The 24,677-nt window shown below is 35.7% G+C and overlaps 1 protein-coding gene across 1 annotated transcript in view; it reads left to right on the forward strand.

Annotated features, from left to right (window-relative positions):
* The first annotated feature begins 720 nt into the window (after positions 1-720).
* The window catches only part of LOC126366442 (uncharacterized), a 148,095-nt gene continuing 124,138 nt past the window's right edge, over positions 721-24,677 (forward strand). The window contains exon 1 of the mRNA XM_050009549.1: positions 721-751. The gene's annotated coding sequence lies outside the window, so the exon portion shown is untranslated. The remainder of the gene's footprint in view (positions 752-24,677) is intronic.

Raw genomic sequence — 24,677 nt, forward strand, 5'->3', positions numbered from 1 at the left:
GTAATTAAAAGTAGTATCCAAATCGTTTCAGCAGTATACGCTTGAAAATTTACAGATAGAGAGAGTCACGCTGGATAGCCAATTTTATTTTTCCAGTCAGAATTTCTTGTCCTCGTACTTCGTAATACATACATACATACATAAACTCACGCCCGTAATCCCTAATGGGGTGGGCAGAGCCACAAGTAATCAAAGACAACTTGCAGCCACTGCTGATACGAAGTCCAAAGATGGATACGATGAACCTTACGGTGATAAGGGATCAGCCTATCGCCCATAACATCAGTCCATCATGCTAGAGGACACAATCCCTCTGTCGGTTTCTACGACATGCCCGGGAAGAGAAGCAGCTGAACGTGTTCTATGTTTTTTATATGCTCCCAGAACAGCATAGAAGCACTTTGTAATCATTTCAATAATATCTACGCCTGAAGGCTATATTGCTGTTGACAATAATATCATCCTTATTTCCTTTTATTTTTCTAAAAAGACACACCCAAGGGCAATACTAATTCAAATTGCTACTGGCGCGTAATTTAGGAATTGAATGTGTAATAAAAAAGTCGTCGAAATTTGTCGAAGTATTAGCACGTTAAAGAGGCAGTTATAGAGAAAAAAACGCACCATCATAGTTCGTCAACTTCAAGCAAAAGAAACGCATCAGATGACAGTTTATTTTTGAACTGCCCGGGGCGGCGGCGCGGTAGAAGGTGCAAACTTTAAATTATGTAAATGCAGTGTTATTGCCGCTGTAAGTACTTTTCCCGTTTTCTGTTACCAGTTTGTGCTTATTCGTCCTTTAGAAATAGCACATTGAGTGTAAGAACTAAAGTGAAGCGTAGCAAAAGGAGAGAAGTAGGTTATCTTCAATCAAGCGCAACGGTAAATGTTTGTTTGCGCGTGCGCGATGCTCAAACATCATCAAATTTTAATGCACACCGAGGCGATACAGGAAGAGTTCGGGTCGTGAGGCAGCAGCTTTTTTTTTATATAAAACGCTTCAGCTGTTTTAAAAAGAGAAGAAAATGTCTAAGAACTTGAACATTCACGATATACCAAATTAAAAATACAATTGCGTATTGTACTTTATGAAGGTAACAAAATATGTCCACTTGCTACGCCGCAAAGAGAGATTGAAAGAGGTTTATCTATATCTGGCATGGAAGGTTAATGATGTGAACGTGTTTATGAAAAAGCGTATTTAAAATTAATGTCACGCGGAGGTAGCTTAAAACTTATGAAACGTTTTCCAGCGAAAATATTAAATAGACAGCGCGATGAGTTCGTTTCGCGGTGTAAGGGGAGCTTAAGTAGGAAACTTTGTAAGCATCACAGCTAAGAGGCAATAGTGGGCGTTTATTAGACCCAAACTTTTGGTGTCCAACTATTGCGGGTTTAGTACGGCTAATTACTTGTTTAGTAAGAAACGTTCTGGAAAGTACATTGGTCTCAGATATCTTAGAGCTTAAAAAGAGCAACAAATACATTTACAAAGTTGGCACAAAGTGTCAGTATTAGTTTTCTGTGGGCTTTCCTGGTTGAGTGGGTAGAATGATACTGTGACACGACATCCGCTGGGAGACATTATTTCAAGGAATTACTAGCTAGTAGCTCCTTGTGTCTTTAATCTTTAAAATAAAATATAAAGTAATAAAACTGACAGACCGCCGACTACTTCTATTGTCATTTCGTAAATATCATTTATGTTGCGTTTGTGTGCAATAAAGTGTTTTGTACTTATTGTATTTCTACACAGTGAAATGGTATCTATAACTGAAGCCACAAGCTCTAGTCTACGCTGCGCAATTAGTCGTCCCTTCTATCAAGCAGTCTGTTAATCCGCCAATGACTGAAGGCCTTTGCCGACTTTGAACTGCGTCTCTTTGGGGAATTTTTGATGTTGGTTTCATGAATCATTGAGTAAATTGTTAACAAATTTAATTACATTTTATTTAGAGAATTATTTTCCGTAGTCAGGTTTTAGTTATTAAACTGTAATTGTTTTTCCATTATAAGTTCCTAATATTACCGTAACGGATTTCATTGTGTCAAACTTTTTGCGTGACGTCCAACCCAGTTGACTGTCAACTACGCAAAAAATAAATGGAAAACGTCACAAACATGGCCAAGTATTTAAACGTACAGTCACAGCACGCTCCCAGCCACATCCTTTGTTTTGTAGTTTTTGAACTAAAAGTTTTCAGACCGTACCCGGTAGATTGAATTGAAACCTGGGGAATAAATCGTATTTTTTACATTAGTTCTCCAAAGGATCGGATGTTTCCTCAAGCCGGGACATTATGTTTCATTAAAAATCTACACTTTGGTAAATATTCTAGAATCCTTGTTGATCCTATTGTTAAATATAAAAGTTTAAAAACTAAAACCCGATTACGAAAATCACACTCAAACAAGAAAATAGGTATATTTTCAGAAAATCTTCCGAATTTCACTAACTCGTGAGGAAACCCACATTCCTGAGAAATGCATTTTCGGAAGTATGTGACCTAATCTGTATTGGGCTGTTTTTCTCTTCGTTGGTTCGGATTTCACACAGGCAGTCGCTTCTGTAAAAAAACCGGGGCTGTCAAATCGTTAGGTTAAGTAAGCGGACCCTGTGAAAAACGGGATAATGTTAGGGCCATAATGATTCGAATAAATTTACTATGAATGTAGTGAGATTTCCCTATGAAATAAACGTTACAAATCCCTACTCGGTATATTCCTTGTTTGAAAAAAAAAACATAATTATTTTATAAATAAATGGCTACTTACCTAAAAATAAATGTTTTACAGATACAGGCTAATTCTGGCTTAAGTGGCACTTCACCTCTGAATAGCTCGACCGCTGATTGCGATTTTTCCTTTAATACTAGGTACATTTTTCCTCGGAATTTCATTTTATGGTAAATGATTTCCTTATTAGCTATTTATTTTCGGTAACTTTTTACTTTCCGCTAGTTAGCAAAAAATGGTTTGTACTAATTACATATATAAGTTATCTTATAATATTTTATTTATTAAGATGATCCAGTGAACTTCGTATTACCCATTTCAAAATCTTCCCTGGACTTCCATGAACGTTCAAGACTAAAATTAGCCAAATCGGTTCAGCCGTTCTCGAGTTTTAGCGGGACTAACGAACAGCAATTCATTTTTATACATGCAGATATATAATGGCCCCGATTCCTGCAGACACCTCTTAATTTTATTTTAAGGTATATCCGCCATTTTCTTGTCCTCCTAAAAGGAAAGGGACGGATGATTGACAACTGTAAATTTTAAAACGAATTAACTCGGGCGAATAAAATAGACATCTCACTAATATTCAACCCGTTTGACGTGTGCTGGTTATTGGCCAGTATAACATTTTGGGAGGCTTTTTTAAAGTTCTGCTTAAAATTGACGTGTGTTCCATAAATTTTATGCCTGTCGATTACCCGTCCCTTCCCTTTTCGGCGGATAAGAAAATGACAGGTAAGTATAACTTAAAATATATATAAACTTAAAGTATATAACTTAAAATAAAATTAGGTGGTGTGTACCGGAATCAGCACCACTGATCACTATAATTGGTAGTAAATTAAGATTTTAATTTTTAGGTATATTCAGTAATTAGTTTAGTTATGATCTTGGGTTTTTTATCCTGTAATGATGCCATTTATTGTTATCTTCTTTTTATGGCACACAACTTTATCAATAAATCGGCAGACATAAGTCACTTGAAACAAAGATTTCTTAAAGACTGTCTGTCGTATTCTTCCCATAGCAAGAAAATCATATAGATTACAATAGCGACTTCCTTGCTCAAAACGTCAAAATACAAAATTCGCGTGTCGGAAAATGTAGAATCGTCTAAACTGAAAGGTACCTAAATTTTGGCGGTTACCTCGCTAATAGAAGACGTGTTGGGCAAACGAAGCAGTGGGCGTGGCTTTAGAACGTTCTCGAAGCTTTACGAGGCTCTACTATCTTAATTAATCGTTGGCTTCGGTCTTTATTACTACCTTCACGCTTTATTCAGCCGTTTCTGAGGTCAATCCATTTGGAACGTCGGCGCTGAGTCGGTTTTCCTTTGTTTTTATCTTTTTCCTTATAGAAAAAGTTGTGGACACGTAATAATTGACTGTTGGTCCTACTGACGGACTGTCGAAATGAACGTTTAAGAACTGGGTCGGTCTCGGGTAGTTAACGTTTCTTTTATTAAACAAAAAAGCTTCGCTTTGTCTACTTTTGATTGGTTGAATACAGAAGATATAATATTCCTTAACTCGGAGGAGCTCGGTGGCGCAGCAGTTAACGCGCTCGGTCTGTGATTGTTGAAGTTAAGCAACTTTCGCAAAGGCCGGTCATAGGATGGGTGACCACAAAAAAAAGTTTTCATCTTGAGCTCCTCCGTGCTTCGGAAGGCACAGGCTTAAGCAAAATTTTACGTAGTATCTCTAATATAATAAATTATTAAAAACGATTTTTTTTCTGACGAACTTACACATTGAATGCTTTGTAGTAGAAACTAGTATTTTATTTTGTGTGCTTCTTTATGTTTCTCATACTATTATATTCTAATCATCTATTCTTGCGTATCTATTAACTTTCTTCTTCAACTATCTGTGCTTTCCTTCTGTGCTGTACTACTCAATAAACTGTACACAAAGGAGTTGCGGCTTGTTATTGGAGGGTACCTATCTCATCTACCTACCACCAACGGAGCCCACAAGCTAACAGCACTATTTATAAAATATACTTATTTATGGTAACAACTAAAGATTGGCCTTCAGTTTAGTCACATCATCATCATCATCACCAGCCCATTAACGTCCCCACTGCTGGGGCACGGGCCTTCCCTATGGATGGATAGGGAGATCGGGCCTTCAACCACCACGCGGGCCCACTGCGGATTGGTGGTTATTAACGACTGCTAATGCAGCCGGGACCAACGGCTTAACGTGCCTTCCGAAGCACGGAGGAGCTCGAGATGAAAACTTTTTTTTAATTAAAAAATTACTGCCACCAATTTTTACAAAAGCATGAGATGCTTTTAGAAACGTTTTGGAAGAAAGTTGTATAAAAATGGAGCTAAACATAACCAAATAGAAACATGCATTGCTACATGGGTTTAGTAGAACAACACTATATCAAGTGGTTTGACTTTAATGTGACGCAAAACCGCGGGATTTTACTCCTTCATGCGCTTTTCTAAGTGTTACTTTGTAGGGAGCCATTATTAGGTAGGTATCTTTCTTTTTAACCCCCGACGCAAAAACGACGGGATGTTATAAGTTTGACGTGTCTGCGTGTGTGTGTAAATGTGTATGTGTCTGTCTGTGGCATCGTCGCGTAGCTCCCAAACGGATGATCCGATTTTAATGCGGTTTTTTTGTTTGAAAGGTATATCAATCGAGCGTGTTCTTATTATTAAAGTTTTAAACACGGTTGTGTTGGAAAAATTGGAGATGTTCTTAGAAAAGGTTTAGTAGTGCATTTATGAAAAGATCGATGAATGTGGAGGAACCAAAAGAAGTCACGACCGAAGCAAATGGAATTCCATAGCCTCTGCTTACCCCGGTAGGAAAGGGGCGTCGGTTTATGTATGTATATTCGTTTTTTGTTTGTATGAAAGCAATGGTTGGTAAGGTTTTGATAAAACATTTACTTAGTCTGTAAAATAAATTTGTAGTCGGACTACGGTAAAAAGTATCTGAAGAATGGGTGGATAATATTTATAAATTCCTTCATTACAATATAGATATACCTACCTATTTAAATGAATCGCTATCTTCTTTCGCCATGTGTAACTTGAGAAAGACTTTACCCATTTCATTTATCTTTTCTAATACTTTGTAGAGCATAAAAATTTTTGAATATTGCGCAGTAAATAGGAAAATTGCAGAAAACTTAACGGAAGTCGTGGGCAGAAATCTAGTATAATTATCAAATTACTTATATTTAACAATAAGAATTATTAATCTTAAACAATTTTAATATCGGAATTTTTAAGGCAAGATGTTAGGTACTTGAATTTACTTCTTTTACAAGACTAGCAAGATGCAGAAAAATAAAATTGCAAGGCTAATTAGACGTACGGTCGTATAGTAATTTAATAGTGTAGCAAGAGAGCGTAGCATGCGCATCAAATGTAGATATTATTACTTTAGGAAGTGCTCATACATTAGGAAGCTCAACTACGGTTGTTTGTTCGTTTCATGTTCGCAGCGCTGTGTAAATTACGTTTTAGTCAAAATTGCAAGGCAATCCCATGTAATTTGTACCTAGTTATATAAACAAATATACGAGCAACTGTTTGTCGGAGTTTGTCCCAGGAAATTGGAATAAATAAGATCGGAATGTTGGATAGATTGGTAAATATATTCAAAGGAAAAAAATTATCCAGAGGGGTCAAAAAGTAGAAATAATTGGGTCGTGTAAAGTGCCAAGATAAATTATGAAATTCTGATTACCAAATAAAGACAGATCTCAAGGTGACAAAAAACGTTTCCTTTTTCAATTTAACTTATTTAATCAAGAAAAACATAATAATAAGTCTGATATTTTAACACGTTTTTCTATGACGTCACTGTGTGCTGTTTCATACAAATTCCATAGTAATTTTGTGTTTTGACATTTAGTAAAACGTAACTGACTAGCCTATTCCCTTGAAAAGCAATATCATAATAATATATTATGTAATATGACATTTACGCATATATAAGTAACTGTGCCAACCAACGTCAAATAGCAATATTGCCTGTTTAGATGAATTGCTTCGATGTTGTTTTTAACCCCCCAGGTCGTATTAGTTTTAAATTGAGTGATGTGATTTAGAAAATATCAAAGTTTGGTTGCCACCAACCAGTGCAGTTGTTACCAACTGCTTGTTTTAGTTCGATAATAAGAACGGCAACGACAATAATAGTTATATATGCACGGTTTTTTATGCCGATATTTAATTACGCCTAAATTACGCTGCGTGATGACGTTGTCATGGTAACGCTATGACGTGGAACGGTTATACAATGACAGTGTAATTATAATTGCTACCAGTCACCACGAGATTGACATGGTTATATCTGAGTCCTGTTATTCAATTCACAATAGGAACCTACTACAACTACACTTCTCATCAAAAAAATCGAAACACCTTGCAAGTTTACGTTTTGTCAGGATTATCAGAAAAATGTGTACATTTAGGAATAAATGTTAAATGTCGTTTAATAGTGAGTAATATGAGCTTATCAAATCTTAATGTTAATGTTCTAAATTTAAATGAATTTTTCATAGGTTTCGTATTTTGTTAAATGAGTCATTTTTATTCCGTATGGAGTATAAAGGAAATGGATAAAACAAAACACGTAAATGAAAAAAAAAGCTAAAAAACGTTTATTTAATAACTTGTATTCCCTCCCCGAGCTCTAATTACTGCTTCCATACGGTTCTTCATCGATCGGATGAGAGTCACGATCACATGCTGTGGTATATTGTCCCATTCCTCTTGGATTGCATCTTGCAGCTGGCTAAGTGTTTCTGGGGCAGGATCTCTTGCTCGAATTCGTCTCTTTAATTCATCCCACAGATGTTCAATGGGATTCATGTCCGGGCTTCTTGCTGGCCATTCCATAATAGAGATATCGACTTCGTTAAGATAATCTCGTACGACGCCCGCGGTGTGAGCCCTAGCATTGTCGTGCATGAATATGAAGCCGTTGCCAATAAAATGTGCATAGGGCATCACATGAGGCTCGAGACACTCTTCGACGTACCGATGACAGTTTAGTGCAGGCAGACGTGGCCCAGACACGAAAGCAAGCTCTGTCTTACCGTCGGCGCTGATTCCTCCCCAAACCGTCCACGAACCGCCACCATAGCTGACCTTTTCTTCAATGCAGCATTGTGCATAGCGTTCTCCGTCTCTTCTGTAGACCTTGTTCCTTCCGTCGTTACCATACAGCATAATTTTACACTCATCAGAAAAGAGAACTTTGCTCCACTGTAGGTATGACCAATTTAGGTGCTCACGTGCAAAGTTAAGGCGCGCTCTTCGATGGTCTGCAGTTAATTTCGGCCCATTTGCTGGCTTATGCGGTACCAGTACACGATCCTTCAACCTTCTTCTAATTGTAGAGTCACTTACAGCCACCCTTCGTACAACACGAAGCCGCTGCTGCAGTTGAAAAGCGTTAAGGCGTCGATTTCTTAAAGAAGTTGTTACAATAAATCGATCATCTCGCTCAGAAGTGACCCGATTCCTGCCAGATCCTGAACGGCGCGTGAACAAACCAGTCTCCCGATAACTTTTATAGACTCTATGAACAGATGACAGGCTTAGATGCAGTCTTGCAGCCACAACACGCTGACTAAGGCCAGAATCCAGCAATGCCACAACTTGGGCGGCTTCTGTGGGCGAAGTATCCATACGTTTTAGAAAAAAACCTTTTTTCAGACGTCCCAAAGTCACAGTATTGAAATAAAAAACAAAAAGTTTAAGGATAGGCGCCAATTTTTAGTTTTTAAACGCTAAATGTACTCCAACCCTAAACACACATTTGTCTCAAAACAGTGATTCATTTCGTTTATAAGATAAACAAATGAAATTCTAATTTTGAATTTAGAATTTTCGCTTATTACTGTAATGGCCAAACTGCCAGCTATACATTTATGTATTTTTTTTCATCGTATGAATTCTTTTTTGTGTTAAATTCGGACAGAAACAATGAAAACGGAAGTGTTTCGATTTTTTTTGATGAGAAGTGTAGATAACGGATCAAATCGTCAAAAACGGAGTTTGCACGTTACAGACACAGAGCAGATTGTGTAGAAAAGAGCTTTGTCAAAGGGTAAAATACAATTCCTTTTTACGACATTCTTGCTTTCTAGCAAATTGCTATGTTTTACGGGCTCGGGTGGATGGTTGTTACAGAGGTGGATGATTTCCAATTAACTGGAGCTCTTAGATTGTCTAGATTGATATTTATAGTCAGTAAAATACACATCTTACAACGACTATTGTCAATGCAATGTTCGAAATTGGAACTTGTTATTGCAAAATGGTAATATAGTATATATTCTTTTGTAGCGACCTCCTTAGAGGATTTTCGGATTTCAATTTTATTTAAAAGAAAATATTTTTGAAAAATTATGCGATAATTTAGTTCTATTATTCCAATTCCTTTTGGTGTTCAATTTTTTATAGGCAATTATGTATAATTATAAGCATCAAAAATAATATTATCTGAAATGAGTATCTATCTACTACGTACATAAATACCTAACTTACCTTATCAATTTAAACGTAGACATGATCTAAATTCTCGTGAAGTACTTAAGTACTTGAATTGTCTGTCTCTAACAATGAACTTCGTGTTTAATGAAACGTTTTGACGTTTTAATTAACTGTAGACAAAGCATACTGCCTTTGAAAATGCAACAATTGGCAACACAATATCAAATGAATGTGTATTTGACAATGTGTATTGTCGGATTGTAGTAAGTTGCCATGTTCAGTAGAGCAACGTGTTTTAGAGCTGTTACGTGGCTGTCTACTATCTATTGTTCCACAAATGTTTATCACATAAATACCTAAACTTACGACCGCAATTTGGCAGAGCCAACAGATCGTAAGAAAACAATTTGCAGTCACTTTTGGGTGTTGTGTTTTAAGATTCACAGTAAAGTAAGCCTGCTGGAATGGATGCGTACTGCATGCACACTAGGTTTACGCTCTTATTTAGGTATATGTATTTAAAAATACAATACCTATTGTTTTAAACTTTATAAAACAAATGCTATATTAGGTAAGTATTTATACCTAAGTACAAAGTGAAAAACAACGCCCCCACGACTGATAAGTAGTTTCGTTTTATTTAATAATTAACAACTTATGTGCCCCAGTGTTTTGTATATTTATTATTTAGCTGGGTGTCATTATCCTTACTCACCTTTCTACAAAATTCATGCAACTTAATCAACGGTAATAACCATTATTTCAAATTAAAAAGAAAGAAGTTTAAAAAAAGAACAGAGAGTCATGAAAACGAATGGGACCAGGAGCGATGTGGCAGGGTCCCTGTCGGAAAAACAGGGAGGTTTTCCTAACCAAGTTGAGGAGTTGAGTTGAGGGCGCCGTAGTTCAACATGCAGCCGCTAGGTGGCGGGTGTAAATGAGTAGCTTCGAAACAAGTTCCTGACTAAAGTGTAAGATGGCGCTCTTACAAAATATGCAAAGCTAGTAATATTATAATCGTGAAATAATTACAAGCAAACTTATGGAGCTCTGGTAACATTTGAGGTTAATAATGGTAGTAACTGTTTGAGAACAGATATTAGGCAGCTAAATTACTCAATTGTATACCAATATTTTATGTTTATTTTTATTTTTTTAAAGAACGTCTAGGGCCCTGTGCCGAGGTTTTTCTTGCAGCTTCTTTTCCCCGACTATACAGGTTGTGAGAAGCTGCAGTAGTTTTAGGCGGATGAGACGTTCGTTATGTAAAATGGACGATTCAAAGTGTAACTATGTTACCTATTGAATAAAGATATTTTTGAATTTGAGTAACTAATGAACACGTACCTAAATTATTTCTTATTAATCTAAAATAGGAAGGTAAAAGTATACCCAAGTAGTGGCAGAGTCAATTAATTTCATGTTGAAAATCTCTTCACATATTATTATTTTCGATCACCTTACAGTGTATTCTTACGTAGGTTACGAGGATACTTCTTAGTTTGTCTTCTTGCCACCACAAAATTAATCTTACTTACTTACTTGGTACACGATCATGCATTCTTAATGTTTCACCGTGTTCTCCGCGCTCTCTTCTTAAGCAAAATCTTTACATTACATTACAAGTAAGGGAAATGTAAACTTTGCGGGTATAGTTGGCCTGTTTTCTGTAACAATATAAAACAAAAACAACGTAAGAATTTTTAAATCAAAACTCGAACCAAGAAAAATATATTTACGTTAAATGACATAAAAAGTTGAAACTTGTAAGTATCCGTTTAGTATTTCATCTGTTTGATAAATATTAAACATTGCGTAGATATTGTGCGTAGGGGTGGTAGAAAAAAGTTATATCCTGAACTCGTTTAAAAATTCAGTAGAAACACCTATTGGGCGGAAAGTGAAGAACAGCGCGATAAAAATAAAGTTGATTTCTGAATAAGGATGACCCGTAGGCCTCTGACACTCGCTGTCAATATCGCCCTTGTTGGGAAACTTTTCAAAATTGGAATTCCGAAGTTCAGAGATACGTGCCGGCTCGCAGTTGGCTGGGTGCACGCTCCATCTCTCAAAGGAAATTTGGTAACGGCCCATGTATTTACGCTGGAATTGAATTATCTACTGTGGCGTAGATTATTGCATTTACTCAGCGTGAAATTGCTAAATACTGAAAACGGAAAACATTCAATTATCGTTTATTCGTGTTTTTGTAAGCTTTCCAAATGTTTTTTTTATTCGCGTCAATTCCAAACTGTGACAAACGAAACGCCAGAATTTGGTTCATCTAAAATTGTTACGAATTGACTGATGATATATTTCTGAAGAAACATCGTCGTAGGACGTATAATTATATTAGAAAATGTGTTAGTATAAAGATTTACAAAAAAAATATATAATTATTAAAAATGGTCCTTAAGTATCCACATACTTTAAAAACAATACAAACTGTACTACTTTAGAAAACGACCGCTCAAAACTTTTTCACTCATAAATTCACTCACAAAAGCTTTTTAATCCGTGTCTAGGTTTAATGAATAATGGAGATAGATGTGGAGGCTTAGTCTGGAGCTATATTGGACACGGGAAATGAGTCTAAAGTTGCATTGTGGGGATTAAACGCAACCCAATTATCTGGCGTAGAGTTGCCGGCCTGTCTCGATATCAGATTAGCTAGCAGGATTACATTAGTGGACGTCGTGCTCTATACCTCTACTCTCGATATATCTCTAATTATACACGTTGCATTCAATAGTCATGCAGATTGGCTGGTCTACATTACGCGTGGAAACTATTCGATATAATACTAAGTGTATTGTATAGTACCTACATCTGATTCTATGGTGTCATTTATACAGTCGGCGTTCCATGAATGCTTGGTTAGTTAGCAGGCTGATTTAGTGGAGGAAAGTGGATAAAGGTGAACTAAGTTTTTGTAGCTGTCAAATAAATTAAAAAGAAAAACAATAACTAATTGCAAATTATTCATTTTGTAACCAGTTTACATAGATTGAATACTTTATAGAACATTTATCGACATAAATAGTAATAGTCAACCGAAAATAAATATGATTGTGGCTTCGTTGATATAAGTAACTGATTAACAAGTTTTGGCAATATTATACTAAGTATAATTAAGGACAGCTATTTGTCTCATTTTGTTGGGTTGGTTTACCTAAGCTGAATTTACTTACAATAATATTTTTTATGTACTTTAACTGTATTACTACTAATTAACTAATTAATTACAAGCGCCAATAAGCAACAGAGGCGACACCCTTCTACGCTTGTCTGTCATCGCGAGAACACCTACTTTATAATTGTGTTACATATACCGCCAAAATGAAAAAGTGCAATGTGTGTAAAAAGAATGTTACGAAAAAAGCCCCGGGGTTGGAATGTAGCAGATGCGAAATAGTAGTGCATGCCACCACCGCCTGCTCAGGACTTACAGGGAAGCAACTCACAGCCCTACGCATGGCCGATACTCTGGAGTGGGTTTGCACAACCTGCCACCAGTCATCATCGAGGAAATCATCGTTTGTAACCGAGAGCGATGAAGAAGAGGATGAAGAAATTGATCATGGTCTGGCATCTGGCAAGACAGCCCCAGCTATTGATATAAAGAAAATATTGCAGGACATACATAAAGAAGTGAACAAGATAGTTACTCGAGAGCTTCAAAACATTATTAAATCGGTACAATTTGCAAGTGATAAAATCGAGGAATTCTCCATTAATTTAGACGGCCTTACCCACAAGATTAAAGATTTAGAAAAGAAGCAAATTGCTCTTAAAAACCAAAATACACACTTAGATACCAAACTTGCAGCCCTAGAACAACGATTTAATGAGATGGAACAATCTCAGCTGGCTAAACAGATTGAAATAGCTGGTATACCTTATACTGAAAAAGAGGACCTATCAAAAGTTGTACAGAAGGTAAGCGCACTTATAAATACAAATATCGAAGATGTTAGCGCCATTAAACGTCTACCTACAAGGAAGGGAAAGCCAGGTATACTGCAGATAGAGATGAAGGACTGTGCTGCAAGATCTCGTTGGATAGCTAATAGTCGCTACTCAACTATTCAGCTACTGGATCTACTACCTAGCACTAATCAGTCTGCCGGGTCTGAACGAGTATACGTACGTGAAGCACTCACCCCATTTAACAGATATCTTTTGGGAAAGGCTAAGAATGACCTGAAGGGCATCTATAAGTACGTGTGGTGTAAAGATGGAAGAGTCTTAGCAAGAAAAACCGACAACGAAAAAGTAATAAATATCAGGAGCGAAAGTGATATTTCTTCTCTTCTTGGTTAAGTGTACGTACTCGACTTTGATACATATATTTAACTCTTTCTTTTAAAATTATGGACAGTTTACAGGACAATGTAATTGAATTGTATGATTGTATTGATATAAATCACTTTGATAAATGCGTAGGTAGTTGTAGCTCTCATCACGATTTGTTAATTATTCATGTCAATATAAGGTCTACGATCAAGAATTTTTGCAAACTAGAACTATTAATAAGTGAATCTAAAAAGCAAATTGATGTAATTGTGTTGACTGAAGCCAATATAACTGAGATGTTAAGCCAACTATACAGCTTGGAAGGGTATACAATGCATACAAAGCTCAGAAAAACACAAAAGGGCGGCGGAATTATTATATATATTCTAAATAAACACAAATTTCATTCCATAAAAACTAGTACTGTTCACTTCGAATGTATCGCAGGTAGAATTACAACACTTCCGAAATACGCTCTAACTTTGTGCGCAGTGTATAGACCACCACATAAAAATAAACACTCGTTTATTACCGAAATTGACCGCATAATCTCAACATTCCAAGGCACTGAACTGTTAGTCATGGGTGATGTCAATATAAATTTAAAAATCGATACTTCTGCAAAGAAATCATATATGGACATGATGTACGGGCGGGGTCTTGTATGCGGTATCACTGACTACACAAGAATTGAGATAAATAAACATAATAAAATAACTAAATCATGCATTGACCACATATTTGTCCGATCACGCATACAAGACGTTCGCTCAGCCGCACTATGTACCATACTGGCCGATCACAGAATGACTGCAGTCGCGTTCCTTGGTTTGCCGCATATACAGGTTGCTCCACAGATAGTGAAACGAATAAATAATACAAAATTGCAACATGAACTTAATAAAATAGATTGGAGCGTAACAAATAATATGAAATGTCCTAACCTTATATATAATTTTATCAAAACTAATATTACAGATTGTTATAAAAAAGCAGAATATTCATGTACAGTCGGGTGCTCTAAGCGTAGTGTGGAACCTTGGGTCAATAAAGAGGTAATAAAATCTTGCAAAAATAGAGATAAGTTGTTTTTAAAATGGAAAAAAGACTTGAATAATATGGTATTACAATCAGAATATAAGAAGCAAAGAAATATAACTTATAAATTAGTAAATAAAAATAGAAATGAGTATTATAAAAATGAAATTAATAATTGTAAATCCGATCCAAAGAAACTATGGAAACTGTTAAATAAAATCTCGGGTAAAATTGCGAATTCCATCGATAGCGTTATTTTGAAGGCCTTTCAAAATTGTGGCAATGAGAAACATATAGCCGATAACTTTGCGACTGAATTTCAAAATAATGTTAAAAATATTATTCCCAACTGCGACAGCAAACTGTTAGATGAATCGTTGTATAGAAAGCCAGCAGACAAATCTATGCTTTGTAAAAGGGCTACGCATCATCAAGTGCAAAAAATCATTCAGTCAATGAATTGCAATAAAGCTCCAGGGATAGATGGTATTCGACCCAGAGACATAAAAATGATAGCAGATAAAATAACAACCGCTATAACGGACTTGATAAATACAAGCTTGATGACTGGACAATATCCAAATGATCTAAAAGTGGGAATGGTTAGACCTATCTTTAAAGCAGGTGATCACAAAGATTACTCTAAATATCGCCCAATAACCATGCTTCCAGCCATAGATAAAATCGTAGAAAAGTATTTTTGTAATCAAATACACCAATATTACAGATCACACGAAATCCTGTCAGCGAAGCAATATGGATTCCAACCCAAAAAGAGTACAACGTTGTTATTATCTCGCTTCTCTGATGAAATTAATAACCACCTTAATAACAAAAGACACATATTACTTATATTTATAGATTACAGCAAAGCGTTCGATACATTGAGACACGATACACTTCTAGATAAATTAGAGGACAGTGGAGTTAGAGGCCAACTATTGGAGTGGTGCAAAACTTATCTTGCAAACAGATCTTATAAGGTTAAGATAGGTGACTCGATCAGCGATGCCGTCAATGTTACAGAGGGTACAGCCCAGGGCTCGGTGCTAGGACCGTTGCACTATCTGGCATATGTCAATGACATAAATAATATTGTACATAGCTGCGGAGTTTACCAATATGCAGACGATACATGTATGGTATCAGCTGATTCAAATCTCAATGTTGCAATGCATAAATTACAAGAAGACTTTGATAGGGTTTGTCAATGGTCTCATGACGCCGGTCTGGTTCTTAATGCTGAGAAGACTAAATTAATGCACATACACTCAAGCTACAATAAAACCGTAGGCAAAGTGGAAATCAAAGTTCACAGCCATGATTGCCTACACCTCAGTTCCTGTAATAAAACATTATGTCAATGTAGAACATTACAACAAGTACCTGAACAGACATATCTTGGCCTTGTAATCGATAATAGATTTAATTGGAGTAATCACATTAATAAGGTATGTAGTAAGTTACGGGCAATACTGGCAAAATTCTACATAATCAAAAATAGAATACCCTACACACTAATGCTGACTATGTACAAAGCTTTGGCTGAAAGCATCATATCATATGGCCTCAGCAGCTACGGACGGACTTTTAAATCTTACCTTGACCAAATATATAGGCTACAGGTAAGAATCCTAAAATTAATTACACCACATAACATCAAAAATCAATTAAAAAGCTATAATGAGATCTTTATGTACAATAAAATTTTACCAGTTCATGACAAATTTAAATTGAATATGCTTACCGAACAGTACTTTAGAACAGAAATACAGCATCCAACAACACATACTAAGATAACAAGACAAGTCACAAATAAAATACTAACTAAGCCCCGTTATAACAATTATTATGGCAGAAGAACATCCGAATATATCTTACCAGACCTAATAAATAAACTACCTAATCATGCTAAATTAAAAATAAACAAAAACAACTTATCTAATACATTAAAAAATGAACTGTTAAAACAACTAGAGTATCAAAACAATAACTTATATAAATAATACATATTATACCAACAAAATACAAAAAGATAAATAAATAAATTACATAATTGCTACAAAATGTAAACAATATTACTAGAATAAATAAAAATATAGTTTTTTCAGGTTAAATAATAATAAATAATTAATAATAAAATTAAAATATCCACATAATTTAAAATAAGTAGGTACATATCTAGTTAACATTATCTGTGCCTCCCTGTATATCGGTTCTGAGTACGCGGCGGAGGTGAAGGCGGGAGGGTCCGGCTTAGCAGTGAGCGCAACCATCACCACTGCCGTGTTGCTATGCACATCGGCCAGTAGGCATAAGTTTTATAGGTAAAATTATAACTGTAGTTATCATATCACTTGCTTGCGCTCTGCGATGCGTAGCCGAGACACGAACTGCACAAAATGTTTGTTTACCTTTTGCTTACCCACAAGTTTTTGTTACCTACTTATCTATGTATAATGTAAGACGGACATCGTAGATACCTAGCATCGACACAAACCATGGTTTAACGATGCTAGTTAGTTTAATCACTGTCTGTACTTAATTTTTGAAATAAATAAATAAATAAAAAAAACCCATATACCGCGAATTACGTTGAATATTCATGCTTTCTACTCATATGATCCATGAACACCGCACGTAAATTGAGTTATGTCTTTCTGACGCAGACTGAGTTTATTAAATTCGCATAGTCCAGCGAATGACGGGTAGTTAGAACACTCGGGCAAGATTCCGGCACTAATCTAATACGGTCTCGCTTCCCCAGAGGTAGTATGTGACGCTCATTGGATGATGGTAATCCTCTTCGCATCAGCTGTGCTATCATTAAATTAATTTAAGGAGCTACATTTTTCATACAAAGCGTTTATAATTTTATTTATTTTATTTCTTTTCTTTATATCAGGTAAAAAAGGCTACCCACACATTGGAGAAATAAATTACATAATACATAAGTTTATGCACCTTTTTGAAAAAACTTAATAAATTAATTTAATCCGTAAAATTGATTAATTCCTTACTTTGTTATATTTTCTCACAGACGATTTGTGTCCATTCTAATAAGATGTAAGATATCAGAAGATGACGGTTAATGACAATTAGCTCACTCTCTATTACATTTAAACATCCACAAGAATAGCTGACAAGGAATGGGTGTATATACTATACACGCTGCCTACCCCTTCGGGAATACTGGCGCAGGCGTCATGCTATACATTAAAAATATTCAACCCAATACGAATAGGCACGGTTACCGTTCTATCCGTAATATTAGTTTTTATTCTATGCCAATGATTTTTATACGATGACATAGAAAGTTCACATTATAGAAAGGACACTTCATACAAAACAACTCGTTTTACACAGACACTACACATTGACGTTATCGTACACGCGCAAATGTGTGTGACGTCTGACGCTATACAAATGAAAACTAAACTATGTCTGAGGGGGGTGAGGAAAACTTAGCTCAGACGCTGGTGAGGAGCGGAAAGTTGCCTTTCTATACGTAGTATTATTCCTTATTCTATTTATTCTATGGTCCTAGAATAAGTCTTAAAGTAGGCATTGTTTGTTCTCCCATCTTTCCACTTCTACCTATCTAGCATCAGTTCTCCTGTCAATATCATGTTTAATACAACTATTATTACGATAATTGTATCGTACGTGACTCTATGACACGTACTACATAATTCATATTAGGGTAAATGGTGTTATGTAAGTCAAAGCTGCAACCAAGCTGTCATGATCCGCAATAATACATATTGGACATCTAATTATCGGCACGTCATAAATTAATTAACCCCTAATACGTATCGGTCCCATCTGTCTCAGCCGATACCATGGTAGCTACACAATTATACTGGCATAGATTATGTGGTAGGTACCAATGAATGCAATTCCATACATACATAAACTCACGCCTATTTCCCACCGGGGTATTATCAGTGGAAACCTGTAATTAGTTTTCAACTGTTATGTTTTTTGTCTACTTTCTGTATTTTATAACTGTTGGTTTTCCTTAAATAAATAAATAAATAAATAAAATAAATAAGTAAGCAGATACTATAGAATTCCATTTGCTTCGATCCTGACACACTTTTCTTGCTTACTCTACATTCATCAATCGCTTCATACACGCACGCCGGTTCAGAGTAGATCGTATTAAACCTTATCTAGGACATCTCCAATTAGGTCAATGTAAGTCCTTCTAGGTCTTCCTCTGCCAGCCCTACCATCAACTTTCGCTTTATACACCGCTTTTGCAATTATATTACCCTTCATCCGCTCTACGTGTCCAAACCAACCTAACATTCCCTTATCAATCTTAGTCACTATATCGTCTTTTACACCACATCTCTGTCTCATCACACTATTTATCACTCTATCACTCAACTTAACACCGCAGATGCTACGCAAAAACCTCATTTCTACGGCATTCATCCTATTTTCACCAATGAATGCAATTAATTGTGTATATTCTTTGAATAGTTTTACTTGTACACATATCGTCGTCTTCTAGTGAAAATAGCGCATGCGCTCTTTTGAAAAATCACATTTGAATGTGAATTTTTGCGTGTCTCGCAAGTTTTAATCGAGATAAAAAAAATAAAACTTAATTTTTAGCTGGATTGACATTTAGTGAAATAAATCGAAGTAATGTTCAAAAAGGTGTTTACGTGCTTTTCACTATTAATAGATACTTGCTACATATACTCTCGTATGTGATCATTAATAGAGTGGGCAGAGCCCCAAGTCACAGGGCGTTGAAGCCACATGATATTAAGTTTTGAGATGCATGTGATACAATACAATACAAATACACTTTATTGCACCAAAATGAAAAGAAATAATTACAAAAAGTCTCTTAACTAAGTACATGGCAAATGGCGGCCTTATCGCTTAAAGCGAACTATTATGATGACTGATGATCAGACTATCGGTCATTAATAAAAAAAAAAAAAATTAAATGCATTTATTTCGGGCCAATTTGTAAGATAATATTTGTTAGATACAATTATGTCACTTTAAAATTAAAACTTATTACAATCAAAAATTTTTAACGAATAATGAAATAAATTTAAAAATTATTAAAATAAAAAACTAAATGTACTTACTTAAAATTAAAATCTTATTTATTAAAATGAAACTTATAAAAAACACGCTAACTTATAATAAATTATTAATATAGTACACCAAGTTTCAATCGACATAAGTAGTTTGAGTAGAAAAGAGTTCTGTGTTTTATACCATATTTTCGTACGGTTTTACTTATAACTGGTCTGTGTGAATAATATATATGTGTGTGTGTATGTGCGCGTGAATCAAATCATTTCGTACAAAGCTAGCAAACTATCTGTCCATATATAGGTACTACAGTATAGTACCAACCTCATTGGTATGCGGCCAGCCGTAACACGCGTTTGATTCGGTGAAAATGACAGGGTACAAATGCATTTAGCTGTTCTATGTAATTATACATCATCAAACTCGTAAGTTATGTATGATTTCGTAAACCAGAATAAGAACCGTTATAAGATTGGATTATCTGCAATATCGTCGGAATTGCACAATAACGGTGAAGTGACGGTGACGAAGTTAAAACGCGTAGTTCTGTGTATTTGCAGTACCGCGTGTGTAGATAATGAATTCGTTTTCCCTTGGCTTGGTGATTTTCCTTCCAATCCCGAAACGCACTTCCGTAACAATATCGATCTACCTGCGAATAAAGTAAGCAATGAACTTGTTTATTTCATTTTCACGTGTTTCGTAATTAACGGTCATTTTCCCGTAAAAGTTCGTATCGATGATCATTTTCCCGGTATATACGTATTCCCGGTAGGCCGAATATATACGTATTTATAAACATACTGGATAGGTACATTGGTATACACGTTATATGTATCTATGGGAAAAGTAAACTCACAAGTTGTTTAGAAGAAAACCGGAATACCTACTTATGAAGCAACGTGGAGCAGCGTGGTGGAATATGATTTGTACTCACTTCGATTAACGAGAAAAAGCGCTATGTCCATGCTATGGTGGTGTATAACGATTATAGTAAGTAGGATTCCGTGGTTCCTGCCTACCCCAACGGGAAATAGGTGTGATCTTGGATATATAGCTGGATTATATATATATATATATATACACAACACACACGATAGAAGAAGAATTCATATATAATGTTTTGTTTGGGTTGTGAGCTGTATTATCAACCTCATCAACTCTGGAATCAGGGTTATTATTGAGCCACCAAAGGCCCCTGACATGACTCACATTACAACTACGTACATACATCAGTAAGTAGTAACCGGGACCAACGGCTTAACGTGCACGGATTGTCTTACTTTTTGGACAATCGATGTCCTATCCAAGCAAGTGATTTGCCCCCACTAGGATTCTACCCCAGTACCTCCGGATCGTTAGCACAACGCTCAGTCACAGGACCATGAAGGCCGTTTATATACGAACTAAAACGGCATAAATAATATAGTGAAGACCAAAATAAAGTAGTATTATATTTTTAGGTAAACAATATTACAATTTATACAGGTACGTAATTGTCAAAAACTTGTAACTAAACCTAATTTAAACTTGTAAAGTCAAAATGCCCGCTGCAAATTGCGCCCGGTGGCAAAGTGCTCATTACGCACAAAACATATATTTAAAGCCGATAAGCATACAGTAACAAGAGTTGAAAACGTTTCGTTAAGAATATCTTCTGTAACGAGACGTAATCCACATGTACGAGGAATCTCCAGGGATTTGACAAAGTATGCGATGTATGACTCGATACAAGTTTTATTTTCTCCTTTCAGGTGACTTTAAATTTTATGCTAATCCTGTGTCGTCTACAACAATTTTCACCACCTCTTTGTAGATTGAATAATGAAAAACTCTTTTTTAGTTGACATCCAAAATCAGAATAAAATACAAACGTATCTACATTTATCAAATTATCTGGAGATTAGCTAATGAACGACACCTAATTACTTTATAAATTATTTACAGGAGGGTTAAAATGGCCAAATCGAAGCAAGTCACCTAAGAAAGCAATATTGCAATTTGACATTTGCGTATATAAAAGTAAGTGTGCAATATAAACAAATGTCAATTGCAATATTGCTTTCTTAGGTGAATTGCTTCGATGTGGCCATTTTACCCCCCCAGATGTGTGATAGAAGGGTCTAATGACTTCAACAAACATAAACACAATCACACTAAGTCCACTGCTGAGCCTCAACCGTCATTCAACCGTGGGTATGGGGCATACTATAGTATCACGCTGCTATGGTTACAATTAAATAATAAAATTACGTTACACTTGTTTTAGACCCGCGCTAAAGACGTAACTATAATAAATATGTATAAAGTGACGCTTAGGTATGTTACATGCGTTTTAGCGTAACTCAGAGCTAACATTAATGCATTTTGCATGGACTTCCATGCAAAGCGTGTGTAAAGAAGGTCATCGTATGTGGATGCAGTTTTAATACAGAGTTGGCGCGTTTCGCTCGTATTTCATATGCCTGTCTTGTTCCCTATGGCTTCCCGCTTATTTTATACGTGACCGCAATTTTGTGCGGATATTCTGTAATGTCTTTTTGTTTCGCCAAATGATGGAATGAGGCGGCAATTGATAGCTTTACTTGTTGCACAAGTAAACTATGCTCAGAGAAAGACTAAACTAGCGGCACGCTATGATGGCCGTTTTGACATAATAAAGTACTTACAGCAATGTGTTCGGCCAATATAGTTATAAATCAATACGAAACTTTATGAACATCATAAAGTACAGCTATTTGCTTTATTAAAATAGTTATTAATTAATATTAATTAGATGATCGGGAGTAACGTCAAAACAGTTACATAAAACCCAATAAAACTTGTAAATAATTTATAATGCAAGTAAATATTGAGTGGGAACAGCGGAAAGTGTAGTAGAGCGGGTATTTATTAACGCTACGACATAAGCGAGTAAACAGAATCTACTTTATATTAAACCGAGCGGTCCATCAGACGCGCTATTAGCCTGCGACGGTCGCATAGACTTCAGTAATGATTAGACAAAACTTAAAAATACACAATATTAATCATAATCTTTACTTTTAACAATTGGTCTAACAGAAAGATCGGTGAGGTGCGGGTACTTAGTTCATCTTGCGATGGATGTACCTCTCACTACCTCAATAATCGTGAGCTTATGATGACCAAATATTCTCGTGCTCAGCGGTGAAGGAAAACATCGTGCGGAAACCCATATTCCCAACAAATAAATTTCGGTGCTGACCTACCCTATATTGTACTGGTTTTCCCTTCGCAGATTGGGCGGATAGATAGGCGGTTCCTTTAGTAAAAAACCGAATCTGTCAAATCTCCAGGTTAGTTAGAGAGATGGGAAATGTTGAAAGCCTATAACAAAAGTGAAAGTGGAATTTTCCTGCTACGCTTTTATGCTCTAGGCACCAATCATGATGAAATTGTTTTTAGAACTTACATACAAAGACATCATAGGCTTTTTTCCAAGGACGTCCAAAGCGGTCACTGCAATGCTAACTAAAGTTAACGCGGTCGAAGTCGCGTATATGTGGAGTTATAGATAGTTATATAGTGTAGTATATAGTTATAGATAGTTATATAGATAAAGTATAATCTATACCAATGAAAAAAAAGTCTTTATCCTCTTTAAACATTGTTACTTATCATATTTTCTATTTGTATTAAACCGTGCATGGATTTATATGTGGCAGATTGCATATCGACTCAAATATTACAACCCGCCACTGTTCGTCTAAACCTTTAAAGCGCATTAGACGATTACTAGCTAAGACAGAATCGCAAGTTTAATGAAAAAGTCGAACAAATAGAATTGCTGGTTAAATGGAACAGACGATAATGAGAGCTCAGACCTGTGGTTAAAGAACCGTGAGCGAGTTGACAACGGGCTTAGGTTGCTAATTAAAAGAATAACATCTGGAGGTGGAAAATGTTAGAGTTACTACGTTTTGGGTTTACCATGTCCGAACCCCATTAAATTAGGTTTTTAAAGTAACAAAAAATATCATGAAAATATGTATTATACGTTCCACTGCTGGGAATAGGGGGGTTAAAATTGCCACATCGAAGCAATTCATTGAAGAAAGCAATATTATTGCTTTTGACATTTGTTTGCATTGCGCACTTACTTTTAATGCGCAAATGTCAAATTGCAATATTGCTTTCTTAGATGAATTGCTTCGATGTGGCCATTTTAACCCCCCCAAGCCTACCCTTTATCAACCGGAGAGGATATGGAACATAGTCCACCACGCTGGTGGCGGGTTGGTAGAGGCGTTTGTTTGTTTGTTCGGCCAGTAGCCCTATATATATGTATTTTAGTAAATCGGATTAAAATTAATGTTGTTTTTATTTTCAGATCGCTACGCTTCCAAGCTCTATGGTTTGTCGGCGAATCTCTAATGAAACCGCCTCTGTTTATTCTGCCGATACAAAATGAGAAATGAGTGCAGCTAACTTTAACAATTGTAGCTACAGCCTTCTACGTCTGTTCAAATATACTTTAATTACTTTTAACGTTTAAATTTACTACTATTAAAGTTATAATTAGTAAGAAGTAGTTATAGTAATAAGTTAGTTAGTTTATATATTAATATTAGGTCGTACATTGAACAAAATGGTGATGTCCTTAGAAAAGGTTCAGTAAGATCTACTTTGAACCGGCGTGCGTGTATGAAACGATTGCTGAATGTGGAGGAAGCAAGAGTATGTCAGGATCGAAGCAAATGGAATTTCATAGTCTCTGCATACCCCGGTGGGAAATAGGCATTAATTATATATGTATAGTACTACTATTAATAAATTAACTATTACTATTATTATATTTCTCTATATAAGTAATTTATTTGGTATTTATATAATATATTGGTTATTTATTTGTTTTTTATATGCATGTTTACGCTTATAGATTATATATATTTATGTAAGTAAGGGTGTATGTATATATGAATGTATGTATTTAAAAAAAATGTTAATATGTATATTAGATTAGATATATTCAGATCTAAAACTAATCTTCTCTTCTATCGTGTGGGTTGTGAGGTGGATTACCAAAACCTCAGCAATC

This window comes from Pectinophora gossypiella, chromosome 4, assembly GCF_024362695.1.
Source record: "Pectinophora gossypiella chromosome 4, ilPecGoss1.1, whole genome shotgun sequence".
Lineage (NCBI taxonomy): Eukaryota > Metazoa > Arthropoda > Insecta > Lepidoptera > Gelechiidae > Pectinophora > Pectinophora gossypiella.